Genomic DNA, 25,559 nt, shown 5'->3' with positions numbered 1-25,559 from the left:
ATTTCGTGTGATTTGCAAAGAGGAGCAAGCTCTCTCACATAAGTCAGTAGCTTCCTCTTCCTTCTAATGAGCTTCCTGACACTGGCTGTGAATTAAGATACCAAAAATACAGCTCAAAGTGCCCTAATTATCCAGTCCTTTCTTTTGGCAGCTTCAACTTAGCCTTTACAATGTCAGTTTCTCCTGACTTCTTAGGTCCTTTTGCCAAGGCTCCCGAGGCTTCATTAAACAAATTCAAAGTTCTGTATGGGTTTGAGTCATTTGATCTCATGAGACAGGGAAAAAGAAGAGCTTGGAGGAAATCATATGTAAGCAAACTAGCAGAAATCTGCTGTAGAATTCCCACAGCCTTTAAGTTACCCACCCACTTCGGCAGGGCCTCATACTATACAGTGTGATTCAGTTCCTGTTCCCTGTTCATGCAGAGGATTGTGATCTGTGAGTCTACCCCTAAATAAATAATCCTTTATTGTACTTAAAAAAATGTCCCTCTCACTAAACTTAGGAAAGTCACAAGTAGATGAGAAACACTAGTTTACTCTGAACTATATGCTTATTAGAAGGTTCTGGGCCTATACATTTCACCTATTTAACACATACACTTTTTGTAATGTCTGAGTAGTATGAAACTAAACAGATAGGTTGTTCTACAGCATAGCTATCATGGAGATGTAATTCAAATGGCACTGTTATCCTGTATTTTTTCTTAGAAAAATGCTTTGCAAACACATATCAGCTACCTGACATTGGGGTATTTAGTTTTCTGAAAATTTAATGGTTATCAGTATATTTTAATCTGTGCTTATTTACACAGTTGCTTTTGTTTAAAACTTCCAGGACACGTTAAAATTTCTCCATATCCACATTTGAATAGTGTGCATATGAAAATTACCTTCCATGTCTTCCAGAACGCTGACAGTGTTCTTCTATATTATAGTCTTCCCAACTGTAGCCTAAAACACAGTATCAGAAAATGTATGATATATCATGGGAAAGTGTGCAAAATTTAAGTTACTATCTTCAGTGAACCTTAGAAGCATGCCAAATTTATTTACCTCATTCTTCCACTTTCTCATCAACAGAAATTACAGAAGAGTATCAATAACCATAAAACAGTTGTCCCTTTATTTTAAAATGTGATGGAAAATTCAGTCTTACCTATATCGGTGAGGTTCCTATAGGTCTCCAGCATCACATCGTTGTAGAGACTCTTCTGGGAAGGATCCAGCAAAGCCCACTCCTCCCAAGTGAAGTCGACATGCACATCATCATAGGTCACCGCATTCTAAAATATCCCGAATACATGTGTACAACAGAAAGTGTGACATTGCCATCATGCTAAATGCATATTTGATAATATATTCATATGATTCCAGGACTCCCCAAACTTATACCATCACAAAGAAATTCTAATCATCAACTCATTTTAGAAAAAAAAGCAACAATGAGGTTCACCTGTCATTTTTGCATCCTTTGTCTAAGATATAGGCTTACAAGAGAAATGCATAAGAGATATAAAGAGAAGCAAGCAAACAGATCAAAGTGTACATCAGAGAAATTAAAAGAACTAACTACAAAAAAAAAGATGGGCAAGCTGGGTGTATTGACTCATGCCTTTAATGTGTCTAGGTGACAGTGCTGCAGTGTGGGTGTGGTGGCTTAGCTCTTGTGGAAGTTGTTGCTAGGGTTTGGAGTACAGTTGCACTGTACTTTTCCTGAGTCTCAGATGTGCCTTTGATAAGAACAGTTGTCTTCAGGGTGGCTATGACTGGTGAAGAGGTGTTTGTTACTGCCGTACTTGTCATGGGTAAAGGTTTGTTTGTGTTAGTGACTTTGTCCTGTGTTAATGAGAGTGGACTTAAAGCTGACTTCTTAGGAAGTGGGTTTCTGAGCTCCAGATGATCAAATGGCATCTTCTGGTGTGCTTAATGCTGTTGACAGTGTTGTCATGGTGCTATTTGTTTTCCTAAGGCTTGGTGATGATCCCATTCCAGAGTTAGTGGAATTTGGTAGTGAAAAAGTTGTACCTAGAAGCTTGCTAACATCAGAAATTGTCTGTGCTGACTAAATTTCTCATGTATATCTTTGGCTACTTCCATTCCTTACATGCAGTTATCCATGACAGATGTCTTATACCTGACTTAGGTATCTTAACATTCTGTGGTCTTAAAATGCAACCCAGTCTTCATGCTCAAAGTTTCATGAAATGAACTCTCATAGGCTCCTCACATGGGCTCTGACCCTGTTAAACATAGATGACTGCAAGAATGCTGAACTGAAGCCACATACCAGGAACCCATGACCTGAAATTTTGATTCTCTCTTTATTCTAGAACAACCACAAGTTTAGCTTCTTAATTGAGAGCCAAATGTACCTTGCCGAGCTTGGACAAAAGTTGCAGCAGATTTTGTAGGAAGCTGTTTATTGAGAGTAGGATTCATTTTGCCTAATTTTTCCATTAATTGAAGGCTTGACAGGATGCTCTTAGGGCACCTTGATGGGCTTCCACTAAAAGCAAGGGCCTTCTCTTTAATGGTGATGATCTTCCTGCCTCTGTTTTAGCACTTGACTGGCATCTGAAACTACCTTTCCATTATCATTTATTTCTGCTCAACTTGTTGCTTTCTCCTTTGTGGACCTGAATGAGTCATCAATAATAAATATGCAATAGATTCAGTATTCCATCTATGAAGTCAACCCATTACTTTTCAATTTGGCCTTACTCAATATCTCAGGGTAAGGGCAGAATTTGAAAGATTTTAGGCCAAAATAAGACAAATTACCTCTATCTTAATTTTTCAAGGAAACTAGCTCCCACTCAAATCCTTTGATCTTGACCTCCTCTGTATGCATTACTTTTAAGAGTCCTATCTTCCTTATCCCACAAGAGAAGATGATTGAGCTCTGTACACCTTTAATGGCTTTTGCCATTTACATTCTGGTATCTTCTACATTCATCTAAAAAAACCAAACACTTCCCAGGAAGAACTATGAGCATGATCAATTTTAGTGTTCCATTTTTTTTTTCTGACTTGCTTCTCTGCTGTTGTGATTACATTATCTAACCAAAAGTATCTGAGGCAATTTTATTTAGCTGATTCTGCAATATCTCAGTTCATCCTTGCATGAGCATAGAATTGAAAATCAAGCTAGAACATAGAGGAAAAAAAAACATTGACAAACATTGTTTCCTGGCTTTCTCACTTGCTTTGTCACTGTATTGTGCTCAGTTAACTCTCTTATCCATCCTATGCAGAGGCACTGCCAACTAAATCGAAGAGTGTAATACAAATAATAAAAACCAAGAGACAGATACTGGGGTTCAGCCTAAAGTAAAACCACTAGAGAAGATTTACCTCTACCAAGGCTGGAAAACTGCAGATTGAGCCCTGTCCCTCTGTCTCCTCCCATCTTATATTCCCCTTTAGTGCTGGAATTAAAGGCATGTAACTCTAGTACTGGGATTAAGGGTGTGAGCTAACACTACTGGGATCTGTGTCTACATTTATCTTGTGAAGTCCTGGGTAGCCTTGCATTCACAGAGATCCATCTGCCTCTATCTCCCAAATCCTGGGAATGAATGTATGTGACACTACTGCCTAGTCTTTAGTATCTTAGTTTTACCCTCATATCTTTAGGCAAGCTTTATTTATTAAAATATAAATAAAATATCACTATAGAAGAGTCTTCCAACACCAATATAAATCAATACCATCTGTTGCAGACATAACAGTTCCTGGCTACTATGAATAAGGTAGCTTTCTTTGAACACAGTTAAGTATGTGTCCTTGTGGCAGAGTGGAGGAGCATTTTGGAGCTATATGCCTAAGAGTGCTATAACTGGGTTTTGAGGTAGATAGATTCCCTATTATCTGATGAACTACCATAGTGATTTCAAGTTTTCATTCTCCACCAGCAATGGAGAAGAGATCCCCTTGTTCCACATCCTGGCCAGCATGAGCTGCTACTTCTTGTTATTGATCCTAGCCATTCTGACAGGTGCAAGATGAAAAAAAATAATCAAAGTAATTTTCAGTTATATTTCCTTGACATTGAACATTTAAGTGTTTCCCAGCCATTTTAGAATCTTCTATTGAGAATTATGTTTAAATATGCATCTGATTTTTGATGGATTATTTGGTTTGTTGATGTTTAAGTTCTTGAATTTTTTATTATCTTGACGGAGGCAACCCAGAACCACATAGACAAACATGATATGTATTCATTTAAGTAGATATTAGCTGTCAAGTAAAAAATAGTCACATTACAATCCACAGAGCCAGAGAAACTAAGTAACAAAGATGGTTGTGGGAGCAAGGAAAGCATGGATCTCCCTGGGGAGATGAAATAGAATAGATTTTGTGGGTGGACTGGGAGCAGGAACAGAAAGGATCAGGTAAGTATGGGAGGAACAGAGGAAGAGAATATAGGGAAAGGTGACTGCAATAGGGGAGCTTTTAAGAGTTGATGTGGAAATCTATCTAGTATAGTAGAAATTTTCTGGAAGCTATGTGGGAGACCGTAGTGAGGACTCCAAGTCTTTGAGAATATGGAGCATGAACTGACCACCTTCTGTAACCATCTAAGCCTCCCAGTGGTGGGACTGGTACACCAACCCAGCTACAAAATATTAATTCCATACTTGTCCTGTTTGCAAGATATGCTGGGGCAATGGTGGCTTGGAGTTAGTGCAGTATTCAAGCAATTACTAGGCTAGCTTGAGGCCCAAGCCCAAAGAGGGAGCCCATGCCCAACACTAACTGAATGCACAGGAACCAAAAATTGGATGACTGAGAGAAATACATGGAACCAAATATGACTGACCAAAAAGACAAAAAAAGTCTGTGAATTGATTCCTAACTATATTCTGCTATTATCATATATTAGTGCCTAGCACAATTGTCAGCGAAACTTCCTCCTGCAGCTTATGGGAGCGTATGTGGAAGAGGAGCGGACTGGGGACTGTAGGAACCAGAGAGATCAAGGACACCAGGAGAAAACATCTCACAGAATCAACTAAGCAGGGATCACAGGGGCTCAAAGAGACTGAAGCAGCAATCATGGGTCCTGCATGGGCCTGTCCCAGGTCTTCTCCATATGCTGTGGTTCTTTACCATGGTATGTTTGTGGGAGGAAGGGTGACTCTGTCTTTTGCCTACTCTTGCACCTTTCTCCTTCCAGAGAGTTTCCTAATCCAGTCTTGGCATGAGGGTTTGTATTAGTCTTAATGCATCTTGTAATGAATTGTTAATATACCAACAAAAGCAGTAAAACTGAAAATGGGAAGGAGAAGGGACTGGGTGGGATGCAGGAATGGAAGGTTGTGATCAGAATGATTGTTTGAGGAAAGAATAAATAAAAAAAGAATAAATAACAACAGGAAAAAAAAATGAAAATGAATTTAGTCTAACCTAAATGAGCCTCACAGTCTCTACCAGAACCAACACTGTTCAATGTCCAAAGCCTCTTCTGACACTCAAGATAATCTCTTGAATGTGAAATATTCTAAAATCAAGAAAAAATTAATACAATGGCACAGGATATTTTCTTATTAAGAAAGAGAGGGATGCGGCCAGGTTCCTGCACCCAACTCAGGCAGGCACCCTATGCTCAAGCACAGGCCACACGTAGCACACGTAGCAAAGTAGCCCATGGAAATTCCCATTCCTTTTGTTCCCACAGACACAATCCTTCACCAACCCTCCAGTCACCACACTTTTAGTCATGTTCCTGCTCCCAACTTGGACATCCTCTGTTCAAATACAGGCTACAGTCAGAAGAACACATAGACAATCTCAGACAAAGATAGCCTGATGGACCAGAAGACACACCAACCATCAGGAATCCATGTGGGATGCCTACTGATGGATCTCCTCTACACTTTCAGTACCTCACAACACTATCCCTGCTCTCAGGAACTTTTCTTCCTGTGGGGTTGCCCTGTCCAGCCTTAATATGAAGGTTTGTACCTTGTCTTACTGTAACTTTTTATGCCATGTTTGGTTGATATTCCTGAGAGATATTGCCTTTGCTGAAGAGGAATGGAGGAGGGGATCTAGTAGAGATGGGATCAGTCAAGGAGTGGAGGGAGGGGAAACTGTAGTTGGGATGTACTGTGTGAGAGAAGAATAAATTTTTTAAAAAAAGAAAGCAAAAGAAGAATGTGAACAGTGAGATAAGATTGGACCAAGGCAAGACTAAAACTCAGCAGGGCAAACACCAAATCCTATAGGTTTCTTCTTCAGACACATGGGGCTTAATTCTCAAAGGCTTAGATAGTTTTAAGCCTACAACATGTTATACATGTCTCTCCTTTGCTCCTTACACTCCCGTGTGTGCAGCTCTCAATAGTAGATGCCCCACAGCTTGAGTATTTCAACATCCTATGGGCTTAAAGTACAACCCAGGCCTCATCACCACAGCTTCAGACAATGAACACTGATGGTCTCCTCAATGAGTTTCTGACTCTGCCAAACATTGATGGGTACAACAGTGCTGAACTGATAACAGGGAAGAAGAATCCATGCCTTTTTAATTGTGCATCTTTCTTGTCTGATTTCCTCCCACCCCAATTTGTCTTCTAAGTTGTCGTAGAACCATCATGCTTGGACCAGAGTTGCAGCAGGTCCTGTATGAAGTTGTGTCCTGGAACTAGAAAGCACATTGCTTAATTTATCCATAAATTAAATATTTAGCTCGGCAAAGTAACCTTAGTTTACCCGGATAGGCTTCTACTGAAGAAAAAAGGTGTTAAAAAAAAAGAAAAAAGGTGTTCTCTTTAATGGCAGCAGTCTCTTTGAGCGTTCCTGCCAGCTTCACCACAGGACTGCCAACTGAAACTACATGGTACTGTTTTTCCCTACAAAACATAGGCTTTTCATTTCTTTCTGCTATGCTTGTTTTTCACTTTAGACTTGAATGAGTCATCAGTAAAAAACAAAATATGCAACAGAATCAATATTTTGTCTAAGAAATGAGCTCATTACTTTTTACTTCTGGTATGCTTAATTTCTCAGGGAATGGAGAAAGTAAGAATGACTTGGGGCCAAAACATTACACAAATAGCCTCTAGCTAAATTTTTCGAAATCCAGTGACCTCAGCCTCCACTCTACACATTATTCTTATCACTCCCAGCTCCCAGTCCTACAAGAATAGCCATATCAGGTCTGTGTACAGCTTTCTATGGCATTTGTCTCCAAAAGTTCTAATATCTTCAACATTCCTCCAAAAGTTATTAGCAATTTGAAGCCCTTTGTACTAACAGAATCACTTGTCATAGCACATTTTGTTCTAGTTTGTTTGCTTCTTGCTGTGATTAAATATCCTAACCAAAACCAACTCAGGAAATGAGCGGGTTTATTTGGCTGATATTGCCATATTACAGTCCATCCTTTTGAGAGCTTAGGATAGACATTCAAGCTAGTAACTGAAGGAAAAACCACAGGGAAACTTTGTTTACTGGCTTTCCTATTGCTTGGTCACTGACTCAAGCTTAGCCAATTCTCTTATTTACCTGAGGGTTACTTGCTTAGGGATATTGCAACCTCAATGAAAAAATCTCCCCACATCAGTCATCAATCAACACAACCTTTTACAGAAATAGCAAATCCTGACGATTATGAATATGATGGATGGCTGCATTTAAGTAAGCATCAGGGTGAGCAAATGAAATCTTACTAAAACCAAATGAAAAATAACAGATATTTAAAGAAACAGTGTAAGAGTCTTTCATATAGTAACAGCAAAAATCAAAACCGAAATAAATGAAGTAAATAAATGACTCTTGGGATATTATGCATTAATATTAAGATTTTTGACTCTGGTAAATTTGTAGCATGAATTGAAAACAATCCAAAGAATATTACCAAAATTAAAAAACAGGCTATCTAATTCCAAAGCTACATGGAAGGGGAAACACTCAGAATGCTCAATAGGATTATTCAAACATAGTATACACATTGACACAGTGTGACTTACCACAGTGCTACAACAATCAAGAATGTGTACAATATTTTGTGGAAGAATAAATGGTGTAGAGAAAAAAAGCCAAGAACATAAGTAGAAAAATATTTTCAACTTTTAATCAAAATACCAACAGAAACTAAGCCACTAAAAGTGTGATCTTGACAAATATTACCCAGTTACCTACAATTCTATGTGTATAGAATTAAATATAGACTTCACAACTTCCACACATTAACTCAAATTAACTGACCATTATACTGCTATGTTTCTGACCCTCTAGCTATTAATATTTCTTCAAAACAGAGAGGTCCCATGCTCTAGAGTTCTCTCTGCAAATGAAGGTTATCTCATGCCATATGGATCAGCAAACTATAATATCCTTTTGGTTTCAAGCAAACCCAGATCCACTGATGCCAACATAGAAAACAGTGTAGAAGAATAATTAAATGTTAATTTTCAGCCATGTGGATTATTACAGGATGTGAAATCTGCTCTATACATGCACCCAAAACCACACACAACTTAGAAATCTCTGCAGTTCAAAAGAACTGCTCCTACTCTGTGACAGTGAAGACAGTGACCCCACACTTAGCATGTTACGAGTTGTGGTATCCCTGTGATTCCCCACTGAATGCTATGAATATGTTTTATTACCACTGGTTAATAAAGAAGCTGTTTTGGCCTACAGCAGGGCAGAATAGAGGTAGGCATGAAAACTAAACTGAATGCAGGGAGAAAGAAGGCAGAGCCAGGGATAGCCCATATAGCTGCTGAAGGAGGCAAATGCCATAAACATACCTGTAAGCCACAGTCTTGTGGCAACACATAGATTAATAGAAATAATTCATTCAAAATGTAAAGGCTAGCTAGAAATATGCCTGAGCCATTTGCCTGTGTTGTATTTAATATAGTTTCTATGTGATTATTCAGGTCTGGGAGGCTGGGAAGCAAACACATAGTCTTGCCTTACAACCACCCATTGGACTCAGGATTGCTAAATATTCATAAGGTTCCACATTAGCCTAGGCCACCAAGCTGAGCCTCAGGACATTAGCACATCCCATACTTGGTGATCAGAGGTCAAGTGACTCATATAACACAGGCCTTCCCTGCTCTGCACGTACACCCCAGTAGACAGGTCTCTAGTATTTTAGTAGAAATTCTTCCAGTCTCCCAGACTACTTTCTGTTTCTCTTTCAGAGCATGGAGTCTTTTGTGTAAAAAAATGAATACACACTGAATGTACAATGAATTCAACCCTTTGCTTCTTAGTTGGGTACTCCTACAGTTAAACATAGGTCACATTAAAAAAACCAACTGTTGTTACTGTGTAACTATTTTTAAAGCAAAAACAGCCATGAATTAAAAGACAATGAGGAGTCAATGGTAGGGCTGGCATGCAGGACATAGTCTGTAGACCTGATGTACTTATAATCTCGAATATTTTGAAAAGTTGAAATAGGAACTAGTGCTATTTGCTGCAAAAGCTAAGGATCATTCACACCTTTTCTATCAGGTTGAAAGTTAAACCAGGAAAATAATAGCCCTGTTAGGCAGAGCCACACCATTTTACCCAGATCTTTTATTTTGATAGAACTAGCATAAGGACAGAATTTTGGTTTCATGAAAAGGTCAGTCCTTTATCCAGATCCTTGATTGCCCTGATCTGTGAACCCTAAGAAATGGCTAGTCAAGGACATTTATGGAGCATCTGAAGTTATTTACCTGCCACATTGCTAATCTCAACCACTGCCAAGAGAGGAAATGTTTTACCCTCTGTCCTGTCTCTCCCTTTCTGCTCTGTCACTATGCCAGCTTCAGGGTTGGTCGGTGAATTCAATTCTTGAAGAGGCCACTCTTCATTTGTACATTCCCAGTAAAAACCAGTGGGTTTCAAAGACATCCATTAACTGGCTTATTTTTCCTTCGAGGTCTAGCCTGGAAGGAGTTGCAGGACTGTCTTCCCAGCACTGGGAAGCAGAGGCAGAATTAGGTAGGTATTCAAAGAAATTCTAAATTATATACCATAGGGTAAGCTTAAGCTACAAGAGATATTGTTCTAAACAGAAATAATCAATAGTACTTGAGAAAAAAGAGGAGTGATTCTTAATGATAGAGAAACATTGGAGAACAGAAACAAATGGAGATTAGAAAAGTAATACATTTAAAGAAAATGAAATTTAAAAAGATACCAATAATTGTCTTTTTAAGATGATAAAAGTAATTTATTTTTAAGATAAAAACTTAGCTATATTAGCTATATTGACTGTAAAAAGAATAGAACCTTCTCTAATTGAGGAAATGCAATTAGTAAAAAACTGATCTTGCTCATAAGCATATTGGTTTCTAAGATCTGTAACCTGACACACAGAGTTACAGTCAATGGTCTGTGAATCAGTTCTCTGAGTTGACTTAATTCTGTCAAGCAGGACTGAAGGACTGAACATATATGCAAAGGAAACTTGTTTAATTAGAAATTCAATATGCATTTGCTGAAGCTATCTTTCTCAGATTGTACACCCATCAATCTAGTCTGTGTTCATTCACATGGCATGAATTAAAACATGCTTGGAAACTACAAAATCACTGCCCCTGCCACAGTCAGGTCATTTTTCATAATGGTGATTCCAGCAGCTGCCTGCATATACTATTTCCTCCTGAAATGCATGCAACAAACGATTTCTCCTATTCTGGTCTGAAGGCAGAAGCCATGGTCTGCATGTAAATCTTTTTACAATTATTGCAACTGATAATCAACAAAATGACACAAATTTAATTCTAGAACTCTGAAATGGTAGAGTCATTTAAGAATTTATGTTTAATCATGGACAGCAAGGTCATTACCCTGGGAACCAACAGACTAAAATCAAGGCCACCTGAGTCAACATAGGAGGATTTGTGTCAGAAACATTTTTCTAAATAGCTAGAGGTGCAACTATTCTAGAATTAATATGACTTCTAAAGGAGAAATCACTCCATACATTTAAGAGATGACTAAAGAAAAATCTCTTTAATGAAAACATGCATTCAGCTCTGGCTTAGGCTCAAAGAGGAGCCAGCCTACAGAAGATGCTGTATTGCACATAGTCTGTCATCCTTAAGTTTCATTTAGGCTCAGACTTGTTAGGCTTTGAATAATTTAATTAGGGACAGGAGATTGCAACTCTAGCCACACAAGAAGACAGGAGATTTACACTGCAAAGACAGTCTCAGAAGTATTTCTTTAGTACACCACTGACCTAAAACAGTAGGTCATTCTTCAGTTCCTGAGGTGGAGGTGCCAGGGAAATGAAAAGGATAGGAAAAGGAAAGGGCAGAAAAAGAGAAAAGTTGGGGTGGGGAGGTCTTGCACAAGCTATGTCTCATGTGAAGTAAGCTTCTTAAGAATAGCACCTTGTTACTACTTATAGGGGGAAAATGAAAGAAAGTGGGAGACATCTATGATGTCAACAGAAACTATGACACAATGGAGTAAACTCAGGAGGTAATTTAAACAATGCTGCATAAGGGGAACACTAGTGACTAATCACACAGTGGTCCTGGGACTATCCTATTTTATTCTCAATACCTCAGGCCCTTAGTGAGAGCCTCCAAGTCCTAGACAGCAAGCCTTTCCTGACTCTGCCAAACACATTCCTTCTCCCTTAATGGGAATCTAAAGGAAAGACTTGTTAATCAGTCTAGCCCTAAATGCAAGTGGTTTCCTTTTCAAATAGTCGTCACCTTGTCTATCTGTCAAAACAGTCCTTTTCTCAAGAAGAAAACTGGACCTTTATCACACACCAGGTCTAAATTTTTGCTGTGACCATGTAATCCCTCTCCTTGAGCACCTTGTTAGCAGCCTGTTTGATATAAAGATGGGCCTAATGGCTGGTTGTAAATCAGGGGTGTCTCCTTTGACTTGGTTTGAAGCCAAATGTCTGGACATTTCTGGTGAACAAAGGTGGATCCTAACACACCAATCTCTAACAGGCTTATATTTATCTTTGAGGTATTTTAGACACGGACCTCCCTTAGCTAAATTCTACTTTGTGTGACTTACTATCTCCTAAGAATTGATAAATCCTTTATATCACCAATTGTACTCTTCTACATCACAGCTTAATAGTGGAGTGCTACTAAACACAAGAGATGTAGAGATTTATAATTGCTACAAAATTATTTGCAAATGTATCTCTCACGTAAGTTACTATGAACAACAATAGCATTTAGCAATTAATCAACCTTATTTCACATGGTCAACATATCAAAATCAGGAGCTCTGTATGGATGATTAAACCAAAATGCAAGGCATGTTGGAGTTATTGCCTTGTGAAAGAAGTGGCTATTTCTTGCTGGAGATTTCTTGAAGGTTACAAATTTAAGATTTATCTCCCACAGCTCAGACTATTTAATCATTTACTGGGCACAATTTATCTTATGAATTTGGGGTTTACTGATTACATCTCCTAGCTATATGTGAAAACAGTCACACAGCCAAGAAACCTGCTTCCCACTACCAGGTCCTTGCTCCTTGCTTCAATGTAACTGTAGTGATCTACATTCCCGAAAATATCTTTATTAGCAGGCATTTGATCAATGTTTATGAACCAGGAAATAGTATTCCATTTAAAACATTCCCAGATATCTAAGGACAGTCTTTAAACACACTGTAACTCTCTGGGAGCTGCTCTTTTCTCTCAGTCCTCACTAGTCAATCAGGTCCTCCAGTCTGATCTGCCAGTCAGAAGAGTGCAGGGCCCTTCTGTGATGCCAGGCTGCAGGCTTGACTGTATAACAAAGTAGGTACTAGTGGTTCTGTCTTCTGCCTCTGCTGCTGTAAGGATCCTGAGGGGAGAGCATAGGCAGGCTGGGAAGTGAGGGAGAGGTTTCTGATTCAAGGTCAGGAGGAGCAAATGGTGAGACTTGGATGCCAGTGTGGTGGTCCTCCTTGGGTTTGGATAGGAACCTTCAGCCACATTCCCTGTCCTCTGATGTCCCATGAGGTCCTTGCAACTCCCTGGACCCAGGCAACAGGCCTATGATTAACAGCATTACACAGGCTTCTTCTGCTCAGAGCATTGGGAACAGGGAGCAGACAGATTTCCAAATTTCGAGAAGCCTCATTTCCCTAGTATCATCTAGTTCTGCAGTTCAGATTTAATAATTAGAATCAGGATCTTTGAGGGTAGCAGCCCCTCAGACCCCTTCAAGGTCCAGCTATGGTGTGATATCTGGTGAGGGTAAAATAACTATGGAAATCTGAGGGTAAAACAAATCAACTCACATGCAATTTTTTTCCCCTGAGCATGTCTCTTTATTGTGCTTTTTTGTTCTCTATTCTAATTCTTTTGTCCTGTCTATAATTTCTTAGCTCAATTCTCTGTCTCAATTCTAATTCCAACTCCAATTCTGTAGATGGAGCGATGGGGCTGCATCCCACCACCCGGCTAGCTTTACCCAAAATAATTACACGGAAACTGTATTCTTTTAAATACTGCCTGGCCCATTAGTTTCAGCCTCTTATTGGCTAATTAACCCATATTTAGTAATCTGTGTAGCACCACCAGGTGGTCACTTACCAGGAGAGATCTTAACCTGCGACCATCTAGTAGAGGAGAGGCATGGCGACTGCTTATGGCGACTGCCTGAAGCATCTCCCCAACTCTGCTTCCTTTCTCCCACAATTCTGTTCTGTCTACTCGGCCTACCAAATTTTCTGTCCTCTTAAAGGGCCAAAGCATCAAAGAAGGGCCCTGCACTCTTCTGACTGGCAGATCAGACTGGAGGACCTGATTGACTAGTGAGGACTGAGTGAAAAGAGCAGCTCCCAGAGGCTTAAAGTATGGCTAAAGACTCTGCACAGTGATTCCTGAACCTACCATCCACCTAAGACCCAGAGATCTGCATTTCAATAGCACTTGCCCTGGCTCAAACAGCTGAACCTGATATATTCCTGCACTCCGTAGGCACTTCCCCTTCTTCCTCCTGGACACCAGTGGCTGTGAGGGACCGGAAAGGACTCTCAGGTCTGGCAGGCTGATTCATCCCCCGCACCTTTCCGCTTGGGATAGCCTGCATGAGTTAACAGCACATACTTATCCTAAGCACATCTTAAGGTCAACCATGCAACTGATGGATCCTCCCTCTGATGGTATTTACAGCCTACTTCCCCTTTGGCCTAGGGCTCAGTAGTTTGCCACCCCACTCTAGCCTTACCTTTCCCTACCAGATCTACCCTATAAAAAACGAGACCCTGTTTGCAATAAACGGAACCTTGACGCATCTCAGACTGACTCTGTCCTTCTTTACGCGCTTGGTTCCCTTTCCCTTTCCCCACATTATTCCTAGGTGATGCCTCCTCGAGACCCATAAATAACCTGGCCTGCTGGACGGGTCAAGTGGCTATTGTGCACAGTCCATTATACAATGTGTGGTGTGGTGATTCCCTTTCCACCATCTAGAAATATTAAAAATTAAAGAGAGGTTTTAGGTCACAAAATGAGATGTTTGTTTTATGACTTCATGTTGATGTCTAGTAAACTCAGGTACATTTTAATTGGTTGTCACAGAGACTTCAGACAACCAGGAGAGAAAACCAAGAATGAAATCAAAAACAAGAAAATAGAACTTTCTTCCATCAGAAGGTTGGCGGATGGTTTCAATGCTTTAGGTGTTTTATTCCTGAAATACATTTCAATCTTTTGACAATTTAATAACAATATGAAGTTTAGTCTTCATGGTAAGTTGAATATTTAGAAATAAAACAAGGAAGAATGCCTATATGAGCATTATTATTAATAGAACATCCTCCTTTAGGCATGTGAAAAAAAGAAAAATCAACAGTAGTAGTCAACTTGAACAGAACTGATAGAATAAATCTCTGTATGTAGGTAAAAATTGGATTTGTTAGAATCTCTCCCCACCTGTGGTCCAGTTACTCCAATACTGGCTGACTAACAATTGAAAGTTAAAAATTCAATAATTCTTTAATCCATAAGGCTGAATGTCTCAGGTGATATTCAGTATATACTAGAGTTCCTGAGAATGGACTCTAAAGAGAATAAATAAATGACCTTCCTAGGCAAAGCCATGACAATCAGGCAAAGAGAAAGAGCTTTATTCTTCAGTGTTCTTTATGTGCACAGACTGCCACCAGAGGTCTGGCTGAGATTAAAGGTGGATCTTATTACCTAAAAGATCAAGATTAATTAATTAAAGATCTTCCAATTTTCAAACCTTTAATTAAGAATAATCCCTCACAGGTATACCCAATTCTTTGTGAATTAGTTAATTACAAAGGCATCAGTTTAGGTACCAAGAACAGTCATCACAACAGCCAAGACAGAAGACCTGACAAAGATTTCTTACCTGAAAGAGGCAAGAATATAGGAGTCATTTCCAAAGCAATGCTTTTTCTAAGCAAGAGAAGCACAGGGATTTTACTTGGGGAGTCTTGACACGTTTATATAGAGTTCTGCTACTGTCACAATAACAAAGGATAGAGAACATATCCACAGAAAACATAAAGAAAAAGTTACCTATCAGCACTGTTGATGGAGGAGAGTTATCTGTCTATGTTACTTTCATTGGTTAATTAATAAAGAAAACTGCCTTGGCCCTTTAAGAGACAGAAAATTAGGTAGGCGGAGTAGAGAAAACAGAATTGTGGGAAAAAGGAAGCAGAGTTGGGGAGACGCTTCAGGCAGTCGCCATATGCAGTCGCCATGATTCTCCTCTCTGAGATGGACGCAGGTTAAGACCTCTCCTGGTAAGCCACTCCTTGTGGTGCTACACAGATTACTAAATATGGGTTAAAGGAAGATGTGAGAATTAGCCAATAAGAGGCTAAAACTATGGGCCAGGCAGTGTTTTAAAAGAATACAGTTTCCGTGTAATTATTTGGGGTAAAGTTAGCCGGGTGGCGGGACACAGCCCCGCGGCTTCCTTCTACAGATTGGCGCCCGCCGCTTCGTTCTACAGATTGGCGCTCCAACGTGGTGACTAAATCCACTTAAAAACCTGAGAGGGCTTTAAATAAAGGAGAGAGAGAGTTTAACACAGCTTTTTGCTGTTTGCCTAGACGTGCCGTAGAGAGATTTCCTGTTTCGGCAATAGCTGCAGAGAAAACGCTGAGTCATTTTAAAACGCGGCTTCCTGGTGCTGTGCCGCCAGTGCAAACTCTGGCTATAAAGCATTTCAGTGGCTTTTATGGGCCTGGATATTTGTGTTCCCACTTGGGATAGGAAGGAGAGTGCACTGAGACCATGCCAATGGCTCAGAGCTCCCCGCCTGCACCTGAGCAGATGGAGGAATCAGGCTTAGGCCAGCGGGAGAACATGGCGGATTTCTGCCACCATACAGAGAGATGTTTTCAGACTGCACAGTGCTCTGTGTGTCAGATTTGATTGTAACTTGGATGAAAAGAGTTTCTGTGCTGCATGCTCAGTCTCAGAGTTAAAGTGCTGAGTGCGGCTCCTACCTGGCAGCCCCAGAGCTAGCATAAAATGGTACGTCCTCCATTTTGAAATTGGAGAGAGGTGGAGCCAACATCCAGAGCAGCCCGCAGCTCTGCAGCTCAGAGGGGCAACCCATTCAGAGGCACAAGCGGCTCCACCATGTTGGACTGGGCGTGGCAAGCTCACAGTACCTGTTTTTGACCTAGGAATGTCACAGCTTAGATTCTTAAGTGCATAGCGATTTAAAAGCACAAAACAAAAGTGCTTCTGGATAGTAAAAAAATTACAGATTCACAATAGGACAGATTCAGACATATGAATGTACGTAGGCTTGAGAGAGAGAAGAAAAAATATAAAAAATAAAGTTAATGCCTTAAAAAAAGGGTAAAGTCTTTAAAGAGACAGAGTACAGATAGTTATAGATTAAAAGAAGTAAAGTGATAGAGTAAATATATGCCACGTAAAAATGGAAAATTCACGGAGAGTCTGGATTATGTATTTTATTGTGTTTTCTTTGAAATTTTTGACTGTAAAGGAGCTAAGTACAGAGAGACATTTCATTATATGGGCTGCCAGTCTAGGCCAGAATGGACATCTTAATGGTATGACTTCAGGATTTGGATCTAAGAACATGATGCTTTGGAAAAGAGTTTCTTCTTTTGTTTTCACAGAGGATGACACCCTGTGGATTGCTTCTATCCCAATATGGTATGATAGACCACGCCCTCCTGAAAAGTTGCTGTGAACACCTTCAGAAAATTACTTTGCTCAACTGCTGACTAAGATGACCCTGGCACACAGGTTATACCATGAAAGACCTAAATTACAGCGCCCCCATTCAGCTGGAAGCAGTCTGGAGAGAAAAAACTGCGCCCATTTTCCCAAATATTGTTTATAAATGTTCTTTTACATTTAAAGGGGGAGATGATATAGATATGAATAATTTGCATTGGTATGGATTTTAAGGTCAATTTGTTATATGTATATGTATTTCTGATCTTGATTAAGCTATTTTGATTGTGTAGTTCATTTTAAAAACTGTAATGTATAATTAGGAAATATAGGTTGTTAATGGATAATCATCGATAATAGTCAAGCTTGTAGTCATGTTAGATTTTCTAGATATATAGAGATATACTTTAGTTAAATAGGCATTCTTCATATCTTTCAATAGTCAAACTTGTAGTCATGTTAGTTAGATTTTCTAGATGTGCATAGATATATTTCAGATAGGCATTCTTCATATCTTTCAAAGACTGCAGAATATGGCATTTAATGTTTTAATAACTTAGGGTTTTTCATGACAATGAGACTCGTCTGCTCCTGGCAGCACCAATCTACTTCGAGAGGAAGATGGGCATCGAAGAGGCTACTTATGGAGTTTGTTAGCCATTTGGGCAAGAAACTGCTCTTGCCTGGACTGTTGCATAAACTGGACAAGGAACCCACAGAAAGAGGACTGCTGAACTTGCCTAAAGGTGAGATGGCCTTTTGGGGTTCCTGATTCATTAAAGAGTCTGCGAGACGTTCTGCAGGACACAGCAGAAAGTGACTAAACTGTCTTTGGAATTTCCTGCTTCATGGAAGTGTCTGCTGGATACTTATGGGCCTGAAGGCTGAAGATGGATGCCCCAACGGTACAGAGGAACTTTGGGTGACTGTCCAGGCAGCGAGTTGTCTCTGTCATTTCTAGAGTTTGAAAGTTGCATATGACTTGTTTACTTAGGTAATATTATATTCTTCTGGAGTCTTTGATGGAGTTGAAGAATAAATAGATAGTTATAGCTTTCCTTAGTTATGATAAAAGATAAAATAGATTTAAATATTGTAACTGTAATACTTGCTTGATAACTGTTTTGTTATATGTAATTTTGCTATGTTAAAGTTGAAGCCTTTCTTTTTTGTTTAAACAGAAAAAGGGGAAATGATGGAGGAGAGTTATCTGTCTATGTTACTTTCATTGGTTAATTAATAAAGAAAACTGCCCTGGCCCTTTAAGAGACAGAAAATTAGGTAGGCGGAGTAGAGAGAACAGAATTGTGGGAAAAAGGAAGCAGAGTTGGGGAGACGCTTCAGGCAGTCGCCATATGCAGTCGCCATGATTCTCCTCTCTGAGATGGACGCAGGTTAAGACCTCTCCTGGTAAGCCACTCCTTGTGGTGCTACACAGATTACTAAATATGGGTTAAAGGAAGATGTGAGAATTAGCCAATAAGAGGCTAAAACTATGGGCCAGGCAGTGTTTTAAAAGAATACAGTTTCCGTGTAATTATTTGGGGTAAAGTTAGCCGGGTGGCGGGACACAGCCCCGCGGCTTCCTTCTACAGATTGGCGCCCGCTGCTTCGTTCTACACACTGTGGTTGTGCTCTTAGTTGGATAGTTCTGCTGAGCTAATGTACCCTTAGAACAAGGCTGCTTTTGCTTCTAAGAAAGATGTCTCAGAAGGCCACAGTTGCTTCCATGTAGAATCAAAAAAAGTTCATTTTAACTAGCGCTGGCTACTGTATGCCTCAGGACTGTGAAATCATTGTAGCGAATTCCATTCTTTCCTTTTTATAACTTTTCTAAAAATTTTACTTTTATGGGTGTTTTGCCTGCATGTGTCTTTGCACAGTACTTACAGAGGCCAGAAGAGGGCAGAATATGCCTGGGACTGGTTTTAGAGCAAATGGCTAGCTATCCTATTGTTTCCGGGAATGGAAAATAGGTCCCCTGTAACAACCTTAATGGAGCCATCTCTCTAGCACCTTTTATTATTAAAAATTAATTCTATACATTTTAATTAAAAGATGTTTCATCTTGGTTCCCTCTTCACTTCATCCCTTTTCAGATGCTTCCCTTCCAACTTCTTCCTTATTACATGTGTTGAATAAGCATGCTGGAATATATGAATACAGCCTGCTGAGTTCGTTTTTGTTGGTTTTACATAGTTGCAGGACTAATGATATTGTCATACAGAACAGTAAAGAAATTATACATTAGTTACACAGATGAGGACTCAAACTTTTAAGTCGAGGATCACTATTAAAAGTGTGTTTCAGTAAGAGGCCTTGCAGATGTTCATAAATTCATACCTAAGATCTTTTCATTTTAAGCAGCAAACATGGCAGCAGAGTAGTCTCTTTTCTATTAAACTAAAAAAAAAATTTAAATAACCTGACTCAAAGTAATCTGGGGGGAAAACAATCACTTGACTCATACTTATATAAAACAAGACCTTTCCATCTATCGAAACAGAAAAGAAAATAATTAATCACATCTACGAAAATCAAAACCTAACTGCTTCCTGTATCATCACATTGTGCAAATTCTGAGACTCTTAATAATATTCTGGGCTCTCATAGACAGAGGAAGCCCCATGTTTCAGTCTCTTCCATCCCTACCACACACAGCTTTCCTACCATCCCAATTCTAGACAACAACTACAGATCTCCTTTGTCATCCTACAGTCCAAAGATCCACCACAGCTTCAGGAGTCCACTGAGTCATTAACCTCTCAGGGCCTTTCCAGAGCTGTTTCAAACCAGTTACCCCATCATCAGTTCTCCATGAGCCCTTCAATCTTGGATTGGCAGTCAAGATACCAAAGCAGAAGAATCCCAGCAAAGCCCAGTATGGAGTCTACCTAGAAAGCAAGCAAGGGTAGTTTCTATTCCTTCAACCTATAATGATTCTACTTATCACCTGACAGCTTATAGACTTTGAGAGGATGTGAAGGGGGAAATGAAGAAAGCCAGCATGAGGTCTGAAGGAGAAGTGAAAGGACAGGTAAATACAGAAGAGGACCTGCTTTCCCCAGGACACTGCAGCTGCTGACATGTCTCTTGAGTCCCAGGATCACTTCCCTGGAGTCTCTACTGTCTGGGTCATCTAGTCATAACCTCCAGGAGATGGTGCACAGGGTGGAGTCTGAGGAAGTGCTCTAATTCCCAGCCTTGTAGTTACTGTTCTTGCCTCAAACCAGCATGAACTGCTATCGGTCAAGTGACAAGGACACTGAAAAGTGAGCAGGGAAGGAACAGAAAGATATTTACCCCATCCAATCAGCAGCCTGGCAAAATCTTCTCCTTATCCCCTATGCTCACACATCCTGAGAGCACACGACTATAGAAATGTTGTGAGCTTGGATTTCAAGGCAACTAGGACTCATATCTCCCACAGCTCAGACCTTGGGGTTCACATGCCTCATGGTAAAAGCAATTGGGGTGAGATTGTATACAGGCATATAGGCTTGCTCTGGGCCGGGATACAGTTCCCTGAGCCCACAACAGTCTTATCTATTGTTGGAGGCCTGAATCCATACCCCACTATACACTCAGTCCTTGGATGATGTTGAAACCCTCAGACTCCAGCCTCCGCTTCCTAAGTTATGTGATCACTGGTTTGGGACACCATGTCTGGCTTTGGTGACTTCTTATTCAACTTGACAGAGTGTCATGGCTTACATGTGGAACATGTAAGAACATGTGCAAACTAAAAGGTGAGTAAAAAGAACATTTGTAAAAAACAGTCATGGGTTGAACACACTGTATCCAGAGTCAAGAGGCAGGCAGTGATGAATTTTGGTCATTATTATGTAACTAATTATTACCAAATCAATGGAATAGAATGGTGTTATAACTTCCAGAAGGAAGAAGAGTCTTCTCCATCTCAACGAACTTAATATACAAGCTAATCTCTCATAAGCACATCCATAGAATAAAATGATCTAGATAAGCCTTCAAAGGCATGCCACCAGTATTGCTCCTTGGCTGATTCTATGTCTTATGAGGTTGAAAATCAATATTAACCATCACACAAATTTAATAGTTTGCTGTGTAGAATGCCTGTGTAGACAGGGACAATATTCCTTTTATTTAGCAATAACGCAAATACTAATGAGCCAGTTTGAAGGCAAAGTAAAAAAAAAAAAAAAGCCTTTTGAGTATGAACTTATGCTTTCCCAGATGCAAGCAGCAATTTTCCGAGGAAATCAAGAGCAGATTAAGAATCTTATGTACAGTAAGGCACTGTATATAACTCTTCTGACCCATGCTTTTACCTTAGCAAATAAAAATACTACCCAAGCCACTTTAGGAACTGATCTATGATTTTGTTACTAAAGACAAGGAGATAGAGAGAAAACGACAAAGAGGCAAAGAGAAAGAGTGTGTTTCCTTCAGCATCTTTGAGACAGAGTCTCTAGTTTGCTATCACATATTCATAAGTTGCAGAACTTCGGATGTCTGCCTTTTATCTTGCCTTATGGTCATTATAGGCATGCACTGTTGCAATTTGTTTTATAATGCAGAAGTAAAGGGATAAGTACCAGGTCAGTTCTTTATCTGTTACCCAATTTTCTCACCCCAACTGTTTATTAAGTAGAGATTTTTGGAGTAAGTTTTACTTTCTAACATTGTCTGGCCTGGAACCCAGTGTGTAGTAGATAGTTTAGGCCTGGAAATTGCAGAGATCCACATGTCTCTGCCTCATGTGACCACACCTGCCTAAAAAGATGTTTAGCATAGATTTAGCACAGATATTAATAGAAAGAAAGAATTTTTGGAAAGCATGGTCTTGTAAGAGAGAACCACACTTAAAAATTAACACAAAGCTCTGTATACAGTTCTGTTAACTATGTAAATACCACTTCAATTGTTTCTACAGGTCTCTCTCTCTCTCTCTCTCTCTCTCTCTCTCTCTCTCTCTCACTCTCTCTTTCTCTCTCTCTCACACACACAATGTAAAAGAAGAACAAAACTAAGTAACTAAGAGTGCAGGAGGTTACGAACAGTATCTCTTATTCATTTCAGGTGTCACCACAGGTCCCATTTATTCCCAGAAATGAATGTAGCCAAACATTGTAGAAGAGCCTGGCAAATCTCCTTGAATTTGAACCAGCTTTTCCATATAGTGATAGGAGGACACAACTTAGTTATACACACACACACACACACACACACACACACACACACAAATATAGTTGAACATAATTTTGCTTTGTTGTTTGAGACAGGATCTAATTAGAAAGTTCCAGCTGGCCAAGCACTCACTATGTATAAACAGCTTAATGAATTATATATATTGAATATTTTAAAACAAATCCCAGGAAATATTTCATTCCATACCATTGCATCATTATTCAGAACATGGCAGCTTTCTAGACAAGAGGGAACCTCCAAGAAATTTTGTTTATATTTAATTATATTTCAAGAGGCCTTGAAGTGGAAGAAATCTTACACTGTTTACATTCTTAGGTTGTTTTCTCCCATCCAATCATTCCATAAATAAATATTACTTTTTTGTTGAACTTTTAAAACCAGAAACATTTAAACTAGTTTGTTTGTAAACTGAACTGTTTGCACATTTTGTTTTATGCAAAGACTCCAATTGCGGAGGCTGAAACAATTCCCAGGAAAGTAAATATTCCAGCTACCAGTAACCAAATAAATTTTCAAGAATGCTTTTTTCTAACGGTTAAGACATTTTCAAGAATTGCATTGAAATTTTTGGAATACCATTTTTTTAAGTTTGCTGGGAAAAAATAAAAGGAGGTTATTGATATACAATTATTGTATTATTTGTTGTGCTATCAACATTTTGAGTTAAAAAGCTGCTATTATATGCTATGTGAAATCACTAATGACTATACTGGATTACTGGGTTTCCTAAAATAGCACATGAGGAACAACAACACAAATCTATATGTAATACAATTGTATCATGAGTAAAATAACAGTGTTCTCATAATATTTTCTTTCTAATGGGTAATGAATCATGTACTGCCTTAGAGTTTCTATTGCTGCAAAGACATTATGACTATGGTAACTCTTATAAAGGGAAAACATTTAATTGTGATGCCTTGCATTTTTAGAGGTTTAGTCCATGGCCATCATAGTGCAACATGGTGGTGTGCAGGCAGACATGGTGCTGGAGAAGAAGCTGGCATTGTACAACTTAATACACAGGCAAAAGGAAGTGGTCTGGGACACTGGGTGTGGTTTGAGCATAAAAGAGGCCTCAAAGCCCATCCAAAAAGTGACAAACTTCCTCTAACAAGGCCATATATACTAAAACAAAGACACCTCCTAGTAGTGCCATTCCTTTGGATTTTATGGGGCCTAATTCCATTCAGACTACAAGCAACTAACCATTAGTGTTCACAAGGAAGAATGATGTATTTTCCTGTGTGAGGAAACAATGAACATATACTGCTGAGAAAGACTAAAAGTGTGTTTGTTTCCATATCATAATTTATAATTATTATGAGATTTTCAGTGTGGCCACCAAAGGCACCATGATTGATTATATGAAGCATTCAGCTTATATTTAACCAAATGTGGGAATGACAAGCTTGTTACTTGTGCTCCAATTGGACACAAAGGAAGTGAGGTACTTCTTTAATACTTGTATGTTTTTTGATATGTCTGTTTTAATAAGCCTACTTGCAATAAGTTGTAAAGGGTAAGCTTTTATTTTTCCCATTTTTTTCATTTACCCCAAAAAATCCACACCATTATTAATTTCAAGACATCTTCCAGTATTATTTGTTAATTATGGCCAAACACATGAATCAGCAGCAGTACTATAAAGAGCGCAGTGAAAACATACATGTCTCCTGCAGCTAGGCTGCCCCAAACCTAAACCCATCCAGCTGCCATCCAAACTACTAGCCTCAACCCGCCCCCAAACCCACCTATCCTCCTGGAATCTCTGTTGAACTCTGAAAAACAGCTTGCTTCAATACTGAGGGGACTTAAGAGGTGAGTAAACAGTCACATGGCAGGACGTCCCACTCTCTAGGAGCTCCCCAGTGGAACAAACCCCAGGCCCCTCCCCCACGTCCCTTGGCTTTTCTAGCCAGCCAGCAGGGAGTTTCCTGCCCCTAGAATCCCCCAAAACAAAACCCATCCACTGGACCCCCTCAAACAACTAGCCACTCCCCACATAAGTGCTGAGAACTTGCCATAATACTGTGGGGACAAAGAGCTTGCCACAACACTGAGCGGATTAAAAGAGAAGACCAAGAGAACAAACCAGGAGAGAAGACCAAGAGAGCAGGCATATAGGGACCTCAGAGGCTTTCTGAGAAAGACACTGACAGTACCCAGATCGAGAAAAACTCCCAAACTCTCAGACAGCCACTGTAAGGATTGGACCAAGATGCAAAGAAACTGCAGGACTCATTTGAAGGAAGAGATGGGTAGGCACCAATGCAACAACCTAAAAAACAACATGGTAACACCAGAACCCAGCGGTCACACAACAGGAAGACTTGATCATCCTAACCCAGAAGAAGTAGAAGAAAATGACTTTAAATGTAACTTTATGAAAATGATGGAGACTTTTAAAGAGAAAATGAAAAACTCCCTTAAAGAAATGGAGAAGACATACAAAAAATTAGAAGAAATTAATAAATTCCTCAAAGAAAAACAATCAAACAGGTGAAGGAAACAGTTCAAGACTTGAAGACTGAAATAGAAGTAATATAGAAAACACAAACCAAGGGAATTCAAGGTATGGAAAATCTGGGTAAACAAACAGGAACTACAGAGACAAGTATAGCTAACAGAGTACAAGAGATAGAAGAAAGAATCTCAGGAGCTGAAGATACTATAGAAGAAATAGATGCACTAAATCCAACAAATTCTTAACACAAAACATCCAGGAAATCTGGGACACCATGAAATGGGGCAAACCTAAGAATAATAGGGGTAGAAGAGAGAGAAGAACTTGATGGTGGAGAGATCGGACGCTTAAAAAGAAATTCCACACTAGCTCAGAACTGAGAGATAGTTTTTATTTAGGGGAAAAACTTACAAATCAGGATTGTCTGCATGAACAAAAGATGGAGATGGTTTCCAAAACAATCCTAAGGAGCAAACAGGATCCAGGGGGCGGAGAGAAGGGCCGGACTCCAGCAGTGGCATCCAGGTATATAGTGTAAGAGGCCACGCCCCAGTAGGTGAATAATTACTAGCTGTAAACCTTCCTGCAGCACCTCCGCCTTTTGTTTAAATAAGAGTTTTAAACCTAATACAAAATTATACACAACAAGAACAAATATCTTATCCTAACTAGCTTAAGTCTAGTATAATAAATAACTTGGCCAAGTCATGAGAGGAAAATAGCTACACTTATCTAGTCTTTAACGCCATTGAAGATCCCAGAAGGT

General features: G+C 39.5%; 1 pseudogene; it reads right to left on the bottom strand.

The window, feature by feature from the left end:
• Positions 1-25,559, bottom strand: part of LOC119826359 — a 48,755-nt pseudogene that overhangs the window by 2,078 nt on the left and 21,118 nt on the right.

Source organism: Arvicola amphibius, chromosome 11 (genome assembly GCF_903992535.2).
Source record: "Arvicola amphibius chromosome 11, mArvAmp1.2, whole genome shotgun sequence".
NCBI classification, from domain to species: Eukaryota; Metazoa; Chordata; class Mammalia; order Rodentia; family Cricetidae; genus Arvicola; species Arvicola amphibius.
The sequence above is the reverse complement of the archived record's forward strand: the minus strand, read 5'-3'. Positions and strand labels throughout refer to the sequence as shown.